This window comes from Anopheles gambiae, chromosome 2 (genome assembly GCF_943734735.2).
Source record: "Anopheles gambiae chromosome 2, idAnoGambNW_F1_1, whole genome shotgun sequence".
In the NCBI taxonomy this organism is placed as follows: Eukaryota; Metazoa; Arthropoda; class Insecta; order Diptera; family Culicidae; genus Anopheles; species Anopheles gambiae.
In genome coordinates this window covers 47,882,062-47,898,043 of record NC_064601.1, presented here as the reverse complement: position 1 = coordinate 47,898,043, position 15,982 = coordinate 47,882,062, and the positions used below count along the sequence as shown (strand labels likewise).

Here is a 15,982-nt window from a genome sequence, read left to right as displayed (position 1 = left end):
AATAAAATACACAATATCATAAACTCCAACACTTCAACTTCGGTTATAAACTTAATATTCATAGATATTCGACATACGACTTTTTCGACTTACGCCTTGCTTTGGGACATTTTTTCGGTCCCAAATACAGTCGTATCTCGGGGGTCACCTGTATTAATCTAGAAAGAAATAAAATGCATGAAATATGAAAGGACCATCAAATTGTTCATCTTAAATAATCAATTCATCTTGAAGATACTACATTTTAGGGAGATTTCGCTGTTTACAAATTGTTGATCTATTCATCTGTGTTATTCTGTGAAAAAACTCGTTAACAGTGAAGAAGTTCTTTTACATAAAAGTAGTTGCTGACGATTTAAAAAGCATTATATTTGGTTTCAGTTGCAAATGATATCAATTTTTCATCTGACAAATCGAATCTGAGTTTTCGACTTCATGAAAACATGTAGAACTTCTCTAACAGCAACAGCTTCTTCAACATCTGGCAATAACCGTAAACTGTTTATCGCTGTTCATGCACAATCGTTCTGTCCTAAAACAACTGAAAACAGCTCGTAACATTAAAGCGGAAGCAGTAATAACGCTAATTAAATTTAAAATTAAACAAACGCACAAACGGCCACGAAGCAGCATACCCGAACGCTTAGCTGTCGCATTATCGCCGTGAGTTTGCAAACAATGCGAATATCTGTATCATTTATCATAATTACGCTAAATCGTGTGGATTTAAAAATTGCTGTTTTCCAACAACATCCAATGCGGCTTCCTTTTGCGCTTGCCTTTACGCCTCAGAGACAACCCCTCTGCTATTGCTTGGTTATAGCCCGAAGGACGGACGAACTCAACAAACATGCCCCCCACACACACACACACACACACTCACGTATGGTAGGAAAAAAATACGCAAATAATTAAGGAAAATAAATGGAAATTTCTCTGACATGTTTCTGATACCGTTGCTCATCTTTGTCCAGCTACACCGCTTCTCTTCCTACAAGCTAGCATCTCTAAACGTGCGGCATGTGAACCAGCACAGTTTTCCCTGCGTCCGGAACGGCTTTCTTTTGCCGGAGCGCAATTTCCGAATGGGGTGATGTGTCGGCAAAATTTGTAGCATAAAAGAACTCATTCTCTGAGCCCCGGGTTGGACCTGGCCGGTTGGCTCGGTTGGTTGTGAAATAATCTCTCCACCTTCTTGCGGAGTGCGCCGAGCGAGCATGGAATGGGTGGGTCGATACGGCCAGGAGGAAACCCCCCGGACCTCGGAAGCGTACGCCATTGGTGACCATGATTGTAGGTGTAGGTGTGTGTGTGTGTGCGTGTGAGGGTGGCGGCCATAATAAGGATCCTAAAACTTTTACTGCCGCGGTCATTGCGAAAGGCGCAATGTAGTTCGGGTTTATGTTATTTTGTCCGTGTACTGGAACACGGTGTGGGTTTCCTCCCGTTCGGAGGGCGAACCCTTCTCGCATTAGGGCACAAAAGGCCATATTTTTTGGGACTAGGGTTTTGTGTGGCACGTTCTGCCAGTCTACCGGCCTACAAACTCCCCCTTGTGCCACATAACATATCGCCCAGAGCATTGCTGCTTTTGCGCTGCTGTTGCTGGGGCCATTTTCCTCATGTTTATGTTGTTTGCCAAAACCTTTTCTGCGCCGTACCAACACTCACCAAATCCTTCCAAACGACGGACGAGTTTTGTCAGTTGCGTTTTTCTACCAAAAGACCTCGACCACCCCCCTATGAGAGAAGGGTAGGCAAGCGTCGTTGTTACTGCAAATTATCCAAACGATATAAAAGAAACTTTTTTGATCCTTCTTTTTGTATTATGTTTATAGAGCACGAACTTGTGTGTGCGTGTGTATGTTCTTCGTTGGGGTTGCTTTGAATCTAACTCACAACTCTCAGCTAACGCCGACATGTGGTGGTAAGGATTTTTTTGTTTTCAAATCGTATATTCTCTTACAAAATCTCCCTCTACATCGCGTTACGTGCACAGCGATAGGATTGTTTTGAGGTTGGGTGGTTTGGGAACCTCGGTTGGAACAGAGTAAATATCGAATGAGTATAGTAAGATCGACATAGCTTTAGGTTCAGCCTGGTCGTGGGATTGAGGGTTCGTGTGTTGAGGCAATGGCGCGAGAAACGAACCTACCGCTTCAACTGATGCCAACAATCGACATCTTCTGCTGGGGCAGCACATCCACATGCGATGGTACGCCGGGTGGCTCATTTTCTAAGCCAAACAATGGCCGCCCGTCATCGGACGCTCTCGGTGGTAGCGAACTGATAGCGGACAATTTATGCAAATCATTTTCAGTACTATGCGATGAGGGCAAAATAATAACGCTACCTTTTCTTCAGAGCATTCTTGCGAGCACTAGATCGCTTTTTAATGCAAAGATAATTAAAATTGAATTATTACACATACAACGTTTGTTATTCTTTGTTAAATGTGTTGCGTTGGGAAGATTTGCACTGTTTTGGTATAATTTATGTGAAACGCAACATGGAAAAGGATCATTAAGAGTATGCTTGCTTATACAATAGTAAATATATGCATTGAATAGGAATATTTTTATCATTACTTACATAAGAGTTACATAATTTACAACCAGTTCCAATACTCTTCTTCCATGCCCTTCATGATATGGCCTTCTTCAAACATACAAGTACAGTCTGTTTCCAAGTTACACGGTTATCGACTTACATGGATTTGTAAAAACGTTCTTTGTCAAATTTGACAGCTCCTGTAGTTTATCATTAATTGCTCAGTAGGAATGGTTTAATTTCTCATATATTATTCATATTCATAACTCAGGTGTGACTAATACTCTAACATGTTTATTTGAGCATCTAATGATTTTTTATTCAATTCAAAAATACTCCCAAATTAGTGGTATTCTACATGGGCGAATATTGAGGTCAAGCTGATGTTTCAAGAACATATTAACTGCCTAACTCGGGAACAGAATGTATTCGCAAAGAAAAATATGCAATATGCAGGCTTGTCAGATTCAACTGGTTTATATTCTGTTTTCATTAAACACACGAATGTTTGACTACACTTTTACAGGAGTTCATGGAGTAAAATAATCGTTGACATGACTGCATACAAAAACATACGTAAAATACGAACCCTCAGATTTTCAGCTTAGTTTGTTCCAGCATGAAAAAATTGACAACAAACGCCGATTCCTCGCATCTCGCTCTCTCATCCCTTCGATCGATCAACTAAACATCTACTATCAAAAAGTATGAGGATTGCGCACAAAACTAGACGAGTTACGCCTCTCTGTCTATCTGAGCTTGATATGGATGTGTTTGCATCGTGCGTTAATCACTTCATTCCTACTGGTGTATCTCGTGAAAATGTTTCTCTGCTTGATGGAATGTCGGTAAACGGTTTGCCGCATTTATCTGGCATAAAAAATATACGCGGAAGTCAATTGGACCTTCTATTTGCCAATGATGCCAATGCTATGCCTTCTTGGAGCGCTGCTCCCCCGTCATAGCTTCACCTGTTCCACTCGTCGCGCTAGACAATCATCATCCTGCTCATGAGACAAGTGTGCTCCTTACGCACTCTCGCCCTGCATCCTCTCAACGAATACCTACGGCTCGTATGTTCAATTTTAGGAAACTGGACTACCAAAAGCTTCATCATATTTTAGCCGGTACCGATTGGTGCTTTACTGATGATGACATAAATCAAGCTGTAGCAGCGTTTACTAATGTAATCACTTCCGCCTTCCCTTCCTGCTGTCCTCTCCTATCCTGTCTACCGATCCCGTCTTCGCTCCTTTTCCGTACCATAAACTCCTTCCTACTCCTTCGTGAATAATTGTATACTATAGTCAGTAAGTACTATTGCTGTAACCCAACGTGGCCGAGCAATTAATAAAATAAAAATAAATAAATAAATAAATAAATTAAACACACGAATGTTTGACTACACTTTTACAGGAGTTCATGGAGTAAAATAATCGTTGACATGACTGCATACAAAAACATACGTAAAATACGAACCCTCAGATTTTCAGCTTAGTTTGTTCCAGCATGAAAAAATTGACAACAAACGCCGATTCCTCGCTTGATTAGATAAGTTCACGAATGATTGATTTTAATTTGTCTGAAGCATCAAATTGTTTTCAAGAGAAGTAAAAAACTGTTTGACTTTATGCTTTAAGAATTTAAGTTTTCTATAATTTCATGAGAAATATTATTGATTGAGTTTGATTTTTTATATTGGTGTATTTGTTATTGCTTTCTAATTCACATTAAAACTATAGTCAGAAATCAATGGTTGTACGCTTTTTAACATGCTGTTTAGTTAAACGCCAAACGTCAATAGTTGACTGACAGTTCAATTAAAGAACATGCGTTTAACAATGAAAGACACGCCCATTTCTTCATCAGCGGATCAGTCATTTCTTAGAGTTATAATTGGAGAAAAATATGATAACTCATCACAGAATGTATGCCCAAAAACATATTATAAAACAAATTTATTGGATTCCTCCAGTCTTATAATAAAAAAATAAATGCATCTTTGTTTGAACACAATGTGCCGGAACGTAACTGTCAAATCGATACAACCTGGATGATGAAAAGGTTCTACTGACAGGCTGAAATTTCAGATTTTTGGACTAATAAAGGAAGAAAAATTCTAAAATATGTATGATTATTTTTCTGATGTGAAATAGACAGACATAACATCAATTAAGAAACAGCCGCTAGGCTGTATTCTGTACAAAGTAAAACAGAAATGTCTATCTTTGTAAAACAGAAATAAACATAAACATAAAAACATAAACATAAAGACAATTGAAAATGTAATCACTTAAAGAAATCGATGAAAGCTCAGATTAAATTAATTTGCGATGAAAGTAAAGTGTGTCCAAAAATACAAGGCGGTGGTTTCATAACAAGTAATTCATTCCAACAATTCTACATGTTTTAATGCGTGGCAACACTAAAATCCTTTTAAAATACATGAAATGCCAATATTACTTGTGTCTTAGCAAAATTTATAAAACGCAACACTAGGTTCGATATGATTTCAAGAACTGCTGATATATAAGTACGATATGAGTTCAATTATACCAAAAACATTTAATTTTTTTAATTCGTTTCTAAACTCGTTGTTTAACACTTTCATGACCAAGGGAAATGTTTTTCTCTCACATGGTTCTTGAATTATTATCGAATCGATAGTTTTACTGACATTATGTCAAAATAAAACATGGTCGATGGCGCCAAATGGATTTATGAGCGAATTAAAAAAAAATAACTTAAAAAAATATCTTACTTTATATTCACAATTGTTTTGGCTTCTTCACCCTTCGACATTTTATGATCGTGAAAGGATTAAACAAAGTATGGAAATCATAGAGTATGAACATCTCTTAAAACGAATGAAAAACATACTAAGTAAACCCTGGAATACATTTCGCTTTCTAAATTCCACCCAAAGCCACAACAATTATTTTCCTGGTTCTTCAAGCCTGCAACTTTGACACACCTGGTTGAGAGAAAATCCTACGCACAAAAAAACCCTGGGGTATCATTGTTGCATCCATTCCTCCTTACCGTAGCATGCCGAAACAAGCATTGTACGAAACCATTCGTCCACCATCAATTCTGGCCCTTTTCTGTGATGTGAATGTGTGCATGTGACTATGTTTGTTTTACGAACGACCGGCGTGCGTCGAACCACTCGCCGTCTCGATGCATCAGCATGCATCGATGCCGGTTGAACGGCACGAAACGCTCAATTAAAAAGCCTCACAAAACCACTCTAGGTGAAGGACGCCTGTGAAACAGCCAGTGTGGGCGCAAATTTGTTTGCCTACAATTTTATTTTATTTTTCATTCATTCTGTATGTCGTTTTATTTATGTTCCGCTCATTTGCTGCAGCCCTAAATGACGAGAAATATTTATTTAATCTCGCTCATTTGGGCCAATAACACAATGATAATGTTTCCTAATAATTAAATTCAACCCTAACTTTGGTAGCCAAAAACAACGGTTATTTAAACGACAGATATCTTCTTCTTCTATTTGGCGTAACGTCCTTCGCGGACATGCCATGCCGGCCATATATTATATACAGGCCTTCGAGACTTCATTACCACACACATCGGGATAGTCAATCCTTCCTACGGGGAGACGGTTTGAACCAATGACGGGCATGTTATTGAGTCGTACGAGTTGACGACTGTACCACGGGACCACCCCCGATGGGAGATTGGTAGACGATCATTTCAAAATTATTGAATTCGGCTTATTGAAGAATAGACAAGATGAAGTTGAATATATTATTGGATGTATATGAATATTAACACTTTGACGACCGCGCACATCACTGTGGTGCGATGAAGAAAACATTGGTTGACTGCCGAGCACACCACTGTAGTGCGATGTAGTTTTTTCGATTCTCACAGTTTATTGCATACTGCGTTGTTCATTATTTAAAGGTATTTTGTATTGCTATAGAAAAAAACATTGTACAGCTGAATCCTGCTCAAATTCCTGAACAAAATAGAACAACAGAACACCACTCAGTTTTTAGAACAATAGCTGCGGCGCCTGGTAAAGAAACGATAGTGAAATACGCAACCGTCAAAGTGTTAACACACAAAATACAAGACACCTTGACTGCTGGAAATCATAAATATAACTTTTTACATTGCTTAGTGACACTACATTTCACAATATCTTGTTTTATAATGTTAGGATTTTGAAAGATTAAAATCATTCTATTAGTAAGCAGTTTTAAACATTTAGTAACCGTTTTCCATTATTAAATAAGAAAGTTTAATTAAGGTGTTATTGTAATTTTGGTGCCAATGCGTAATAAACTTTTGATATAAAAATTACAGCATTTTGTCACTACTCCAATTCTCGTACATCTCCTTGTTTATCTCTCAAAGGAAACAAAGACCTCCAACACTGGGAAGAAGGTTTTATTCAAGCGCTTAAAAAAACAGAACACAAAAATCCTTAACCTGTACGTCGAAGAAATGCTATACGTTATGCATGTCTAAATGCATGCGTTGCCTACAGCCATGAAGCGCAGACAAACGGTAGCACGATCCAATCCCATATGGTTGGATGATAGACGGTGCCATTAGTTTTCGCGAGCTGTATCGCGGATATCGCGATATTCTGTGCCTCTTCGTACGCTCTAAAACTGATACTTTCTTTACCCGAGGATTGGCAGCGGCTGACCATCCATCGTACGCGAAAGGACTGTGCTAATAAAAGAGAAAAGCCTTCTGGCACACAATTCGTCCTCTTCGCCAGCGAACAGGAGGGTTATCTATTCCTTTTACTACGTACCTAAAGAGCCACGTAAATGCGAATAAAGTGCATTTTTCGAGCACACCTGGTATCCATGCTTTGCCCGGGATCTGGTCTTGCTACCAACGTGTGCATTGGTTTCGGTTTTCCAGCGATTGCAGCTGCACATGCAGTGCACAAGTGTACGTGGGTGGGAGCGTGTTTTTTATTCCTTATGACTGCGTTCGCGTTTATTCACTACCTTCCCAAAAGGGCCCTAGATGGCGAAGACGAATAAACCAAAACAAAAACGCATGCAAAACAGTCCACCTTTCCAATGTTCTCGCATTCAATGGATGCACCCAATCAGGCTTCATTCTTGAAAAACGCGCTGCAAGATGAGCGCCGATGCAATGAACAAAAATATGCCCCTCTAGATTAATGCCTCGCGGAAGCGAGATTTTCCGTCGCGTTTTGCGCCACGATGCATGCGATGGTTGGGGTTACACAGCTATGCTCTTTGTAGTGCGGGCTGGGTACAGGCACGCGAAGAAGCGGACGAGAGGCAATCTAAACATCGCGAATTCGATTAAAAGTGAACGTCAGATTCTCTGGCTGCCGAAAAGAAAGAAAGAGCATAGGACTGCAAATCCTGTCGCAGGCACGGTGCGTCCTATGGCGCGATTCTCTTGAACCATGCCACTGTTGCAGGAAGAATAGTAGTTCGTCTTTTTTGTTTTTTATTTAGGTAGAATTCACAAGACATGCATTTGGGTTGGAATGTTTTGTGCAGCATCGATGCAATGTTCGGACGAGTGCAGACGTGAGATAGTATTATGTTTGGGAATTTCGATGAAAAGGTTTGCAATACGGTATGATACGTTGAAGACATTTTGTTTCTTTTAAATAACTTCTTAAGGTTCCTACACTAATGACACATTTGTTTTTTTTTATTCTGATTTTCTGATTGCAACTATTGAGTTCATTACGTTCTTTATGCTAATTTCTAAAATAATCGAAATCTTTCTCAAATACGTTAAAGAATAATGAAAAATATCACCAAGAATTATCAATTTTAATTCTTGAATTGTATGCATAAGTCTGATATATGAACAGCATTCGATGGGGGATAAGACACTCCAGGGCCTGTTACTGTTTTTGCTGTCAATTGCCATTCATTTTAAGAAAAAATTGAGCCCCAACAAAGAAGGCTCCGACAGAACGTTGCGCGCCACGATATGCAGCTGCATAAAAGGTATTAGACGGAAAGTAAGGATGAAAATTTCGGTAAAAAACGATCTGCCATCCCTTCTTTCCATGCCCGCACTCCATCATTCGAGTGCATTCGCGCGGTTCCGCGATCCGCGGGTAAAAATAGAAAATGCGAACGTCACTGTCTCGCGTCATCCTGCAACCACCATGCATGGTCAGCATTTGGGGAGGGAAAAACACGGTATGCTTGCGAGAGAATAATGGGTTGGCCGGTGCAGTGTGAAGATAAAAGCCCTGCCTAACGATCGGATGACACACACACACCGGCACAAACACACGCATGCACAGATGCTTAGGTTCGACTGCACCGTCCACTTGGGGCGGAGTGGCATAAAATCAGGCCTTTTCACTGATGGCCGTTTCATCACGACCTGCCAACCTGCCACCGCAGATACCTGAATACGATCTCCCCTTCCTGTTCGCCCTGCAGTGCCAGCGTATGAACCGATTGCAGTTTTTGCCGTAGTTGTTGTTGTTTTTGTGTGTATGGCATTGGTAGTGGGAAAAAACCGTGACTGAGGACAAAAAATAAACGAGCGTGCGGAAAATGCGAACGCGCGTACAAATCTCGCGCCAACCGTGCACTTCCTCACGCGTTCACGAGCCGTTTTTCTCGCTTTAATTCGAGGGAAGGATTATGTTTCCCTCCGGAGGTTAGAAGCTGGTTTCGGTATCTTCATTTTCCTTGACACGGTGGTGTCTTCCGCAGCTGCACGCGAAAAGCGAACGACATAGGGATGCACGGGGTCTGCATGTATGCACTTGCATGCGCTGCTGCAACGCTTGGCCGTCTGTTTTTTGTTGCCTAACATACACACACACACACACACACACACATATACAAACGAAAGATCTCAGTGACTTGCATTGATTCGCGCTCCTGACTGGGTTCAGTGAAATTATTCCAATTGAACATTTGCATGTTGTATGAACTATGATGGTTGATGTTTTAGTTGCTTTTAAGCGTAGTTTAGCTAGAAATTGCATTCATTGTGTGTTTTCAAATATGTTTGTTTGATAGCATGCTGAGCATGTAGAAAAAAAGTAAAAAGTATTATTTTACTTGATCATACCGACATGAAACAGTTGATTCAAAACGAAGTCCGTCCGTTTCAAAACTATTTCATCGCACAAATTAGTGCAATTTTGATTCCAGTTCTAAACTACGTTCAAATTACCATCCATTCTCAGGTGCTCTAAAACATCCTTTGCCCTTAGGGGAATAACCGCCCTTTGCCAGCTACAACTTTACCGCACTCGTACAATTTTACCGTTCAAAGGGAGGGCAAAAAGATAAGAATAACTAATTACTTCAATTATCTGTAACTATTTGCACCGTATACCTTTTTAACCCCCGGGCGTAACTGTTAGCCTCGTTTGCCCTGGTGTCTGCTACAAACCAGTGGGCTATGAGGTGTATGACCACGGCCGAGTAGTGCTGCAGTATCGCCCGCAGATATTTTTCGAGAATTTATCTGCGACCGAGTGGCTTTGAGTGCGGGTTTGCTTTTTTCGTTTGTTTTAACTTGAATGTTGTGTATTTTATCGTGTGATTCTCTGCATTACTTAGCTGCGCTGGTTGGTTGTTGGTAGGTAAATGGTGTAAGACTAGGAAAAGCTGATAAACGAACGAGGTGGGATAGCATAGCTGGCGTTCATTTATAATCCAGTATACAGTATGGTGGTGCTTACTGATTAGGAAGGCTACACTACCGATTACACAGCAAAAGTGTAAAGAACTTTACATAAAGAGCAACATGAAATACATAGGGTCGTTCTAATGTTAATAAGGAGTGAATAGCTGACAAGAAATGATCAAGATTTCATTGGGATATAAACATTTGTTTAAAGTCGAGATTGCAAAAAAAATATATAAATGTTTATTGTTTATTATTCTAAAACTACCTATCCACCACGAAGGCTTAAAGAGATCCCAAACATTAGGGATATATAGAACAATAAAATACATAAACACATACAACTGGTCATAAATGTTTATACCCCTAAATATTCTCATTTAAGTCTAGTAAACGTGTAACGACCAACAAGATTCTGATGATTTGTACGACAATGACAAACAAACGTTTAAACCATTTTAAATAAAAGACAAATGTTTGGAATTGGTTAAAAACAATAGTTTCAAAGCTACTTTCAAAGCTAGAATGTATTGGGTATACAACAAATAAAACACTCATCGTTAATCACTCGTGAAACATTTTAACTTGCGAAACAAAAACAGCAAAAAATACTACTTTTTGTTGGAAAACTATTTTCAACATACTTACAGACATTTTAAAGCATTTTTTTAAGGAAATTTGAAAATGTGCAAGAATTATTACGAATTCGATATTCTATCTTCTGTTCGAACCGGTCTCGTAGTACAGTCGTCAACTCGTACGACGTAACTACATGCCCGTCATGGGTTGAAGTTCCAAATGGACAGTTCCGCCATACGTAGGACTGACTATCCTGCTATGGGGGGTAATCCATAAGTCACTGAAAGCCAACCGCACAAATGACTACAGGCAGGCCTTGACCGACAACGGTTGTTGAGCCAAAAGAAGAAAAAGATCTTCTGTTACGAATTTGATAGCGGTAGTTTTACTTGAGTTTTGTTCCATTGATTTTTAATGTCTCAATGATTTTGCTGTATTTTTTATCTTTATATCATTCTTATATACAGTTGTGCAATAAATTGATGACACAAGCAAACATAATTTTCATATTAAGATAATATTCACTGTCTGCAAAGCTTATTTTGTTTGATGATCCTTGTCCTTTTTTCGACAGTTATGTTGTTATTATTATTGTTGGGGTTATTGTTATTGTTATTGTTGTTATGTTGTTGGGCCGTTCTGGTGGTACAGTCTTCAACTCGTACGACGTAACACATGCCCGTCATGGGTTCAAGTCCCGAATAGACCGTGCCCCCATACGTAGGACTGACTATCCTGCTATGGTAACGTAGGACGTAGGACTGACTATCCTGCTAAGTTCCAAGCTCACTTCACTAAGTGGGTACAGGCAGGCTTTGTTGTTATGTTGTTATTGCCTTTGTCAATTGATTGAATGATTCATTCAATTGAAAATAGGAGTTTTAGTTTGAAACAATCGGAACATGGCGTGCATGGTACTAACTAAAGCCTCAAAAGCCTATACAGGTCGCGTAGAACTTTTACGCAAAATAAAAGAAGAAAAAGAAGTCTTCTAGCTTACATGTCAGCCTTTTAAGAACCGGCGGGTTCTTCTAATATAACGCTTTATCGTCTAAATGATTTTCATCTTGTTGAGAAAGTTTTTTCATCAATCAATCAATATCAATAACTTATAAAGACAATAACAGTTTACAATAGTTCCATCATTTAGTAACTATGTCATTTGGAGTATTAACACAAGAAAATATAAAAGTCATTGTCATTGAAGTTAAAAAACTAATGGGAAATTAATTATGTTATTTGACAGCACTACAGAATTAAGTTGATAATTTTCTTTAAAATATTATTTCTGATCATAATCAACATGCTCAACATAGCCGTCCGGAAATGAAATAATCATACTTTTTCCACAATTGTATAAATTTACAAATGCTCTAATCTTAATATTTCAAATCATTTTTAATTCAAATACTAAGTATTGTATTGCATTTCTACTCATTGATACTATTAATGGAAAATGGATAATTTTGACCAGCCTTGGATAACATATTCAACCTTCAAATGAATTCATGGCGCTTCGAACGAAAAATGGCATCGTTTAAAGCACGGTCCAATTATTACCCAATTATTAAACTATGATGTGGAATCTCATTTGTTTCGATTAAAGCCATTGAGCTATTGATTTTCAATCGACAGCCGACACGATCGTCCCCGTTTTCCCCTCGCAGCACGATGTCGATGTGCTCTCCTTACCTAACTGTGTCCGTGCGCACCTTTTGTTTCTGTTTGCAAAAGTGAAGAAAACGACCACCTTTATCAGGTGGTTCAACTTGCCCGCTTTTCTTTTTGCCTGCATGCTCCTCCCTTCGTTTCCCAAACAGTTTCCGGCCCGAGCTCGAAATGAATAAATATATTTGTCATCAATAAAATCAATAATTATACAAACGGTCCCAAACCATGCGCCCTTAGCTAGCACGGCAGCCGTGCTGCCAAAATGGTGAGCTGCACCAACACGTGAAGCGCCTTTCCTTATGTAGTGTGGCGCTTCTGCATATAGTTTCGTTTGTTTAACGACGGAATAAGGGAAAGGTAAGAAAATAAATGAAAACAAACTTCCCTATAGAAAGCAGAAGTTATCAGCTTTCACACACATACAGACGTATACGTTTACTTTCTGCACCAAGGAACGCTTGGCAGAGACAAAGTAGCAACTCCAAAGGACATTGGCAACATTCTGCTGGTCGGAAATAATGAGTTACTTCACCGTTGCCACCTTACCGTTGGGATTTGCGTCTCCTATTTGCAACAAATTTCCTCCTATTTTCCAAAAAAAAAAATGCTAGAAGGTAATCTCGGTTCCTTGTCCGAGACGCCATTCCTCACCCTTGCCATCATACGGTCCAGTGGGGGTGCGGGTGTGAGCGGGTGTAATGTGCTAAGGGTAAACCTGTCTGCTAAACACACAAAAATGGTTGCCAGGGCTCGGAAGCGAACGCAAACGCGTGCGCGCGCACACCCATTCTTCGGCAGCTCCACAAACACATTCAAATACAGCGTTGTGTTAGTAATTGCGCAAGGAAAACATGGTTTGCAATAAGCGAAAATAAAACTTCGTTCGTCGAAAGGTGGCCGATACAGGAGAGTGCTCTCAAACGCTCACCACTAGAGTGGTACATTACTGAAAGAATGGTGGAAAATGAGTGCCTTCTCTGAGGAATCGAACGGTGAAGCAAGGAAGCGAGCGCCATTCCAAAACTGAGGGATAAACAAAAAAATAACTCTCCATCTACCCTCGCCATATTTGACACCCTCCTGATGCTGCGAACAGTGATGGCCGGCTGCTACATCACGCACACCAGCACACTCTAACACAAACACACCATCAGCAAAGGTGCGCATTTCCTGGCGCGGGCAAAAGGGAAAAATGGTTTGCTGATCCTACTGCTGCTGCTGGCGTTGCGTGCTCACCAATGTATGGCGCAACTACAGATGCAAAACGCTTCACCCTCTCACTGACTGCGCCCACCGACTAACACCCCTTTTCCTGCGAGAGCTGTACGCGCGGTGGTGTGGTAGCTCTTTCACGCTAGTAATAAATGCGAGCGACGAGAAAAAGGGGGAAAACACAAGGCACGGTACTAGCCGACGGTGAAAAAAACACCGCGCGCTGACTGTTTGGAATTTTCCGTCGTCTTTTTTCTAACCAATCCCAGTCGCAATGTAGGTGGAGCTTAAAAATTTGTCTTTTTTTCGTCGACTCGTCGCTCGTTGCCGTTTGGTTTTTTCTAACCGTTTCGGCCATATTTCTTTTTTCCACCTTTTTCGTTGTTCGTTTGGAGCGTAGATTTTCAGGTTACGATTCTCGTTCGCTTTTTCCCCCAGTACTCCACCGGTCACGGTCGCACTGTTGTTGGGGGCTCTGTTGTGGACGCTACTGGTGCTTCTCTGTTTCGCTTCCAGTTTGGTTTGGCGTTGTTCACTGTTTTATAACCTTCTGCCGGTGCACAAGGTGATATAAAATTGCTGTGATATTTTTCCATTCTCTTTATATTTGCCCTTTATCTCAGCTTCTTCTTCACATCGGAAGGCTTTTCTATCCCCTTTCTCCCCAGTTTTGCAGTCGTATATGTGTGTGTCCGTTTGTTATATTTTGAATATTTTGCAAAAAGTACATGCCTCTCCCTGCTTTTTCGCATCACCGCTGGTGATGGATGATACACTCGAAAACGTTTTGTTTGTGTCCGTGTACCGTGCTTAGGTAAATGTTTTACATACTATGGTTAGAGTTTTTTGTCTACTGCTTGGTTCTGATCCGATACATAAACACTTTCACATTCTCAGTAAAGGGGTGTTTTTTCTGAATCATTATTCTAATAATTTTGTAACTACTTACAACGACGACTGCCCTTAACGGATTGCTAAACCGTAATGCTCATGAAAATGCAATTTGACTATTTTGCTGTTTCTGGCGAGGTGTGACATCAAACTCTCTATACATGTAGCTATCAAACAATTAGAAGTAAAAAAAACGTGACTCTGACTTGTATTGAAAAATAAAACTCCAACAGTATTGCGCAGCTCTTTTAGATTCAAACACAAATTTAAAGAACCCACCATTCTTCAACACCATTTTGAACCGTGGACAAGTAACATTGTTCATCAAGTATCCTCTCAGTTCATGAATCAAACTTAGATCAAACATTGATGGCAATTTTCTTTCGGTATAACACAATAACCGTGAGTGTCCCTTATAGAAGCGTCGCTTACAAACAATATTATTGGAACATAGAGATGCTGTCACGCAAAGTGCACATATTGACAATAGTGCATCATGCATGTACGCATGTTTGAACACATTTTCACACAAGTGTTTCTACATTCGCTACACAAATTGATTTAACTCGATGGTTGTGAAATCGAGGATTAATGAAAATTCTTCTGTCCTTGATGGAGCGCAAAATAAACATAATCACATCCAGCTCGGAGAACATGAAGCACTAACGGCAAGTAATACGCAATTTTATTTATAGATTTGCAAACAACTATCATCCTTCTATACGGAGGCTGTATTTGGTTGAGATCTAATCGGAACAAGTTATTCTAGCATTTTAAGTTTAGGTATTGTAGCTATAAATATGAAAGAAACAACATATCGGTGAAAATCCCACAATTTTGTTAAATTTCGTTCTAAAATTTTCCAATAATTTAATTGTTCTTCTTTGTTAAATTACCTCATCAAAGGAAAACCATCTCATTAGCACCATAATATGACCAAAAGCGCTAGAAAGTCGGTGCCGCTGGTCACTGAACGCCAGAGCTTCCGCTGCTGAACACTAGAGCGCGCTCGCTTACGCCGACTTTCGCCAGGATTCGTGCACGATGTCGATGTAGCGAGTCTGCGAGACAAATATCCTCCGAATGCGGAGCAAAGCATTCGCCAACACGCGCGCTACCCCCAGGTGAGACTTGTGTGAGTCTCGAAATTCTGGGTGGTCGTTTTTTTCACCCGTCCACCCCTAATTTCCAACCTGGACAACCTGGACTCTTGAGCTACCCATCGCCATCCGGTCCGGTAACAACAATGTTTTTGGAATAGCGTCGCTCGTGGCTGTGTACATGTACGCGCGCGTATGTTAGCGTCAGGTTGGAGGGTAAGCGGGCGGCAATCCCACCCTTGCTACATACTATGCTACGCACATGAAACCTCATATCCTCATGTGAACGAAGATGAAGTAATATTTGTGTGTGGGTCGGCCATTGGTCGGTCAGG

The 15,982-nt window shown here is 40.1% G+C and overlaps 1 long non-coding RNA gene across 1 annotated transcript in view; it reads right to left on the bottom strand.

Annotated features, from left to right (window-relative positions):
• The window catches only part of LOC133391948 (uncharacterized), a 44,596-nt gene that overhangs the window by 12,019 nt on the left and 16,595 nt on the right, over positions 1-15,982 (bottom strand). The window lies entirely within an intron of this gene.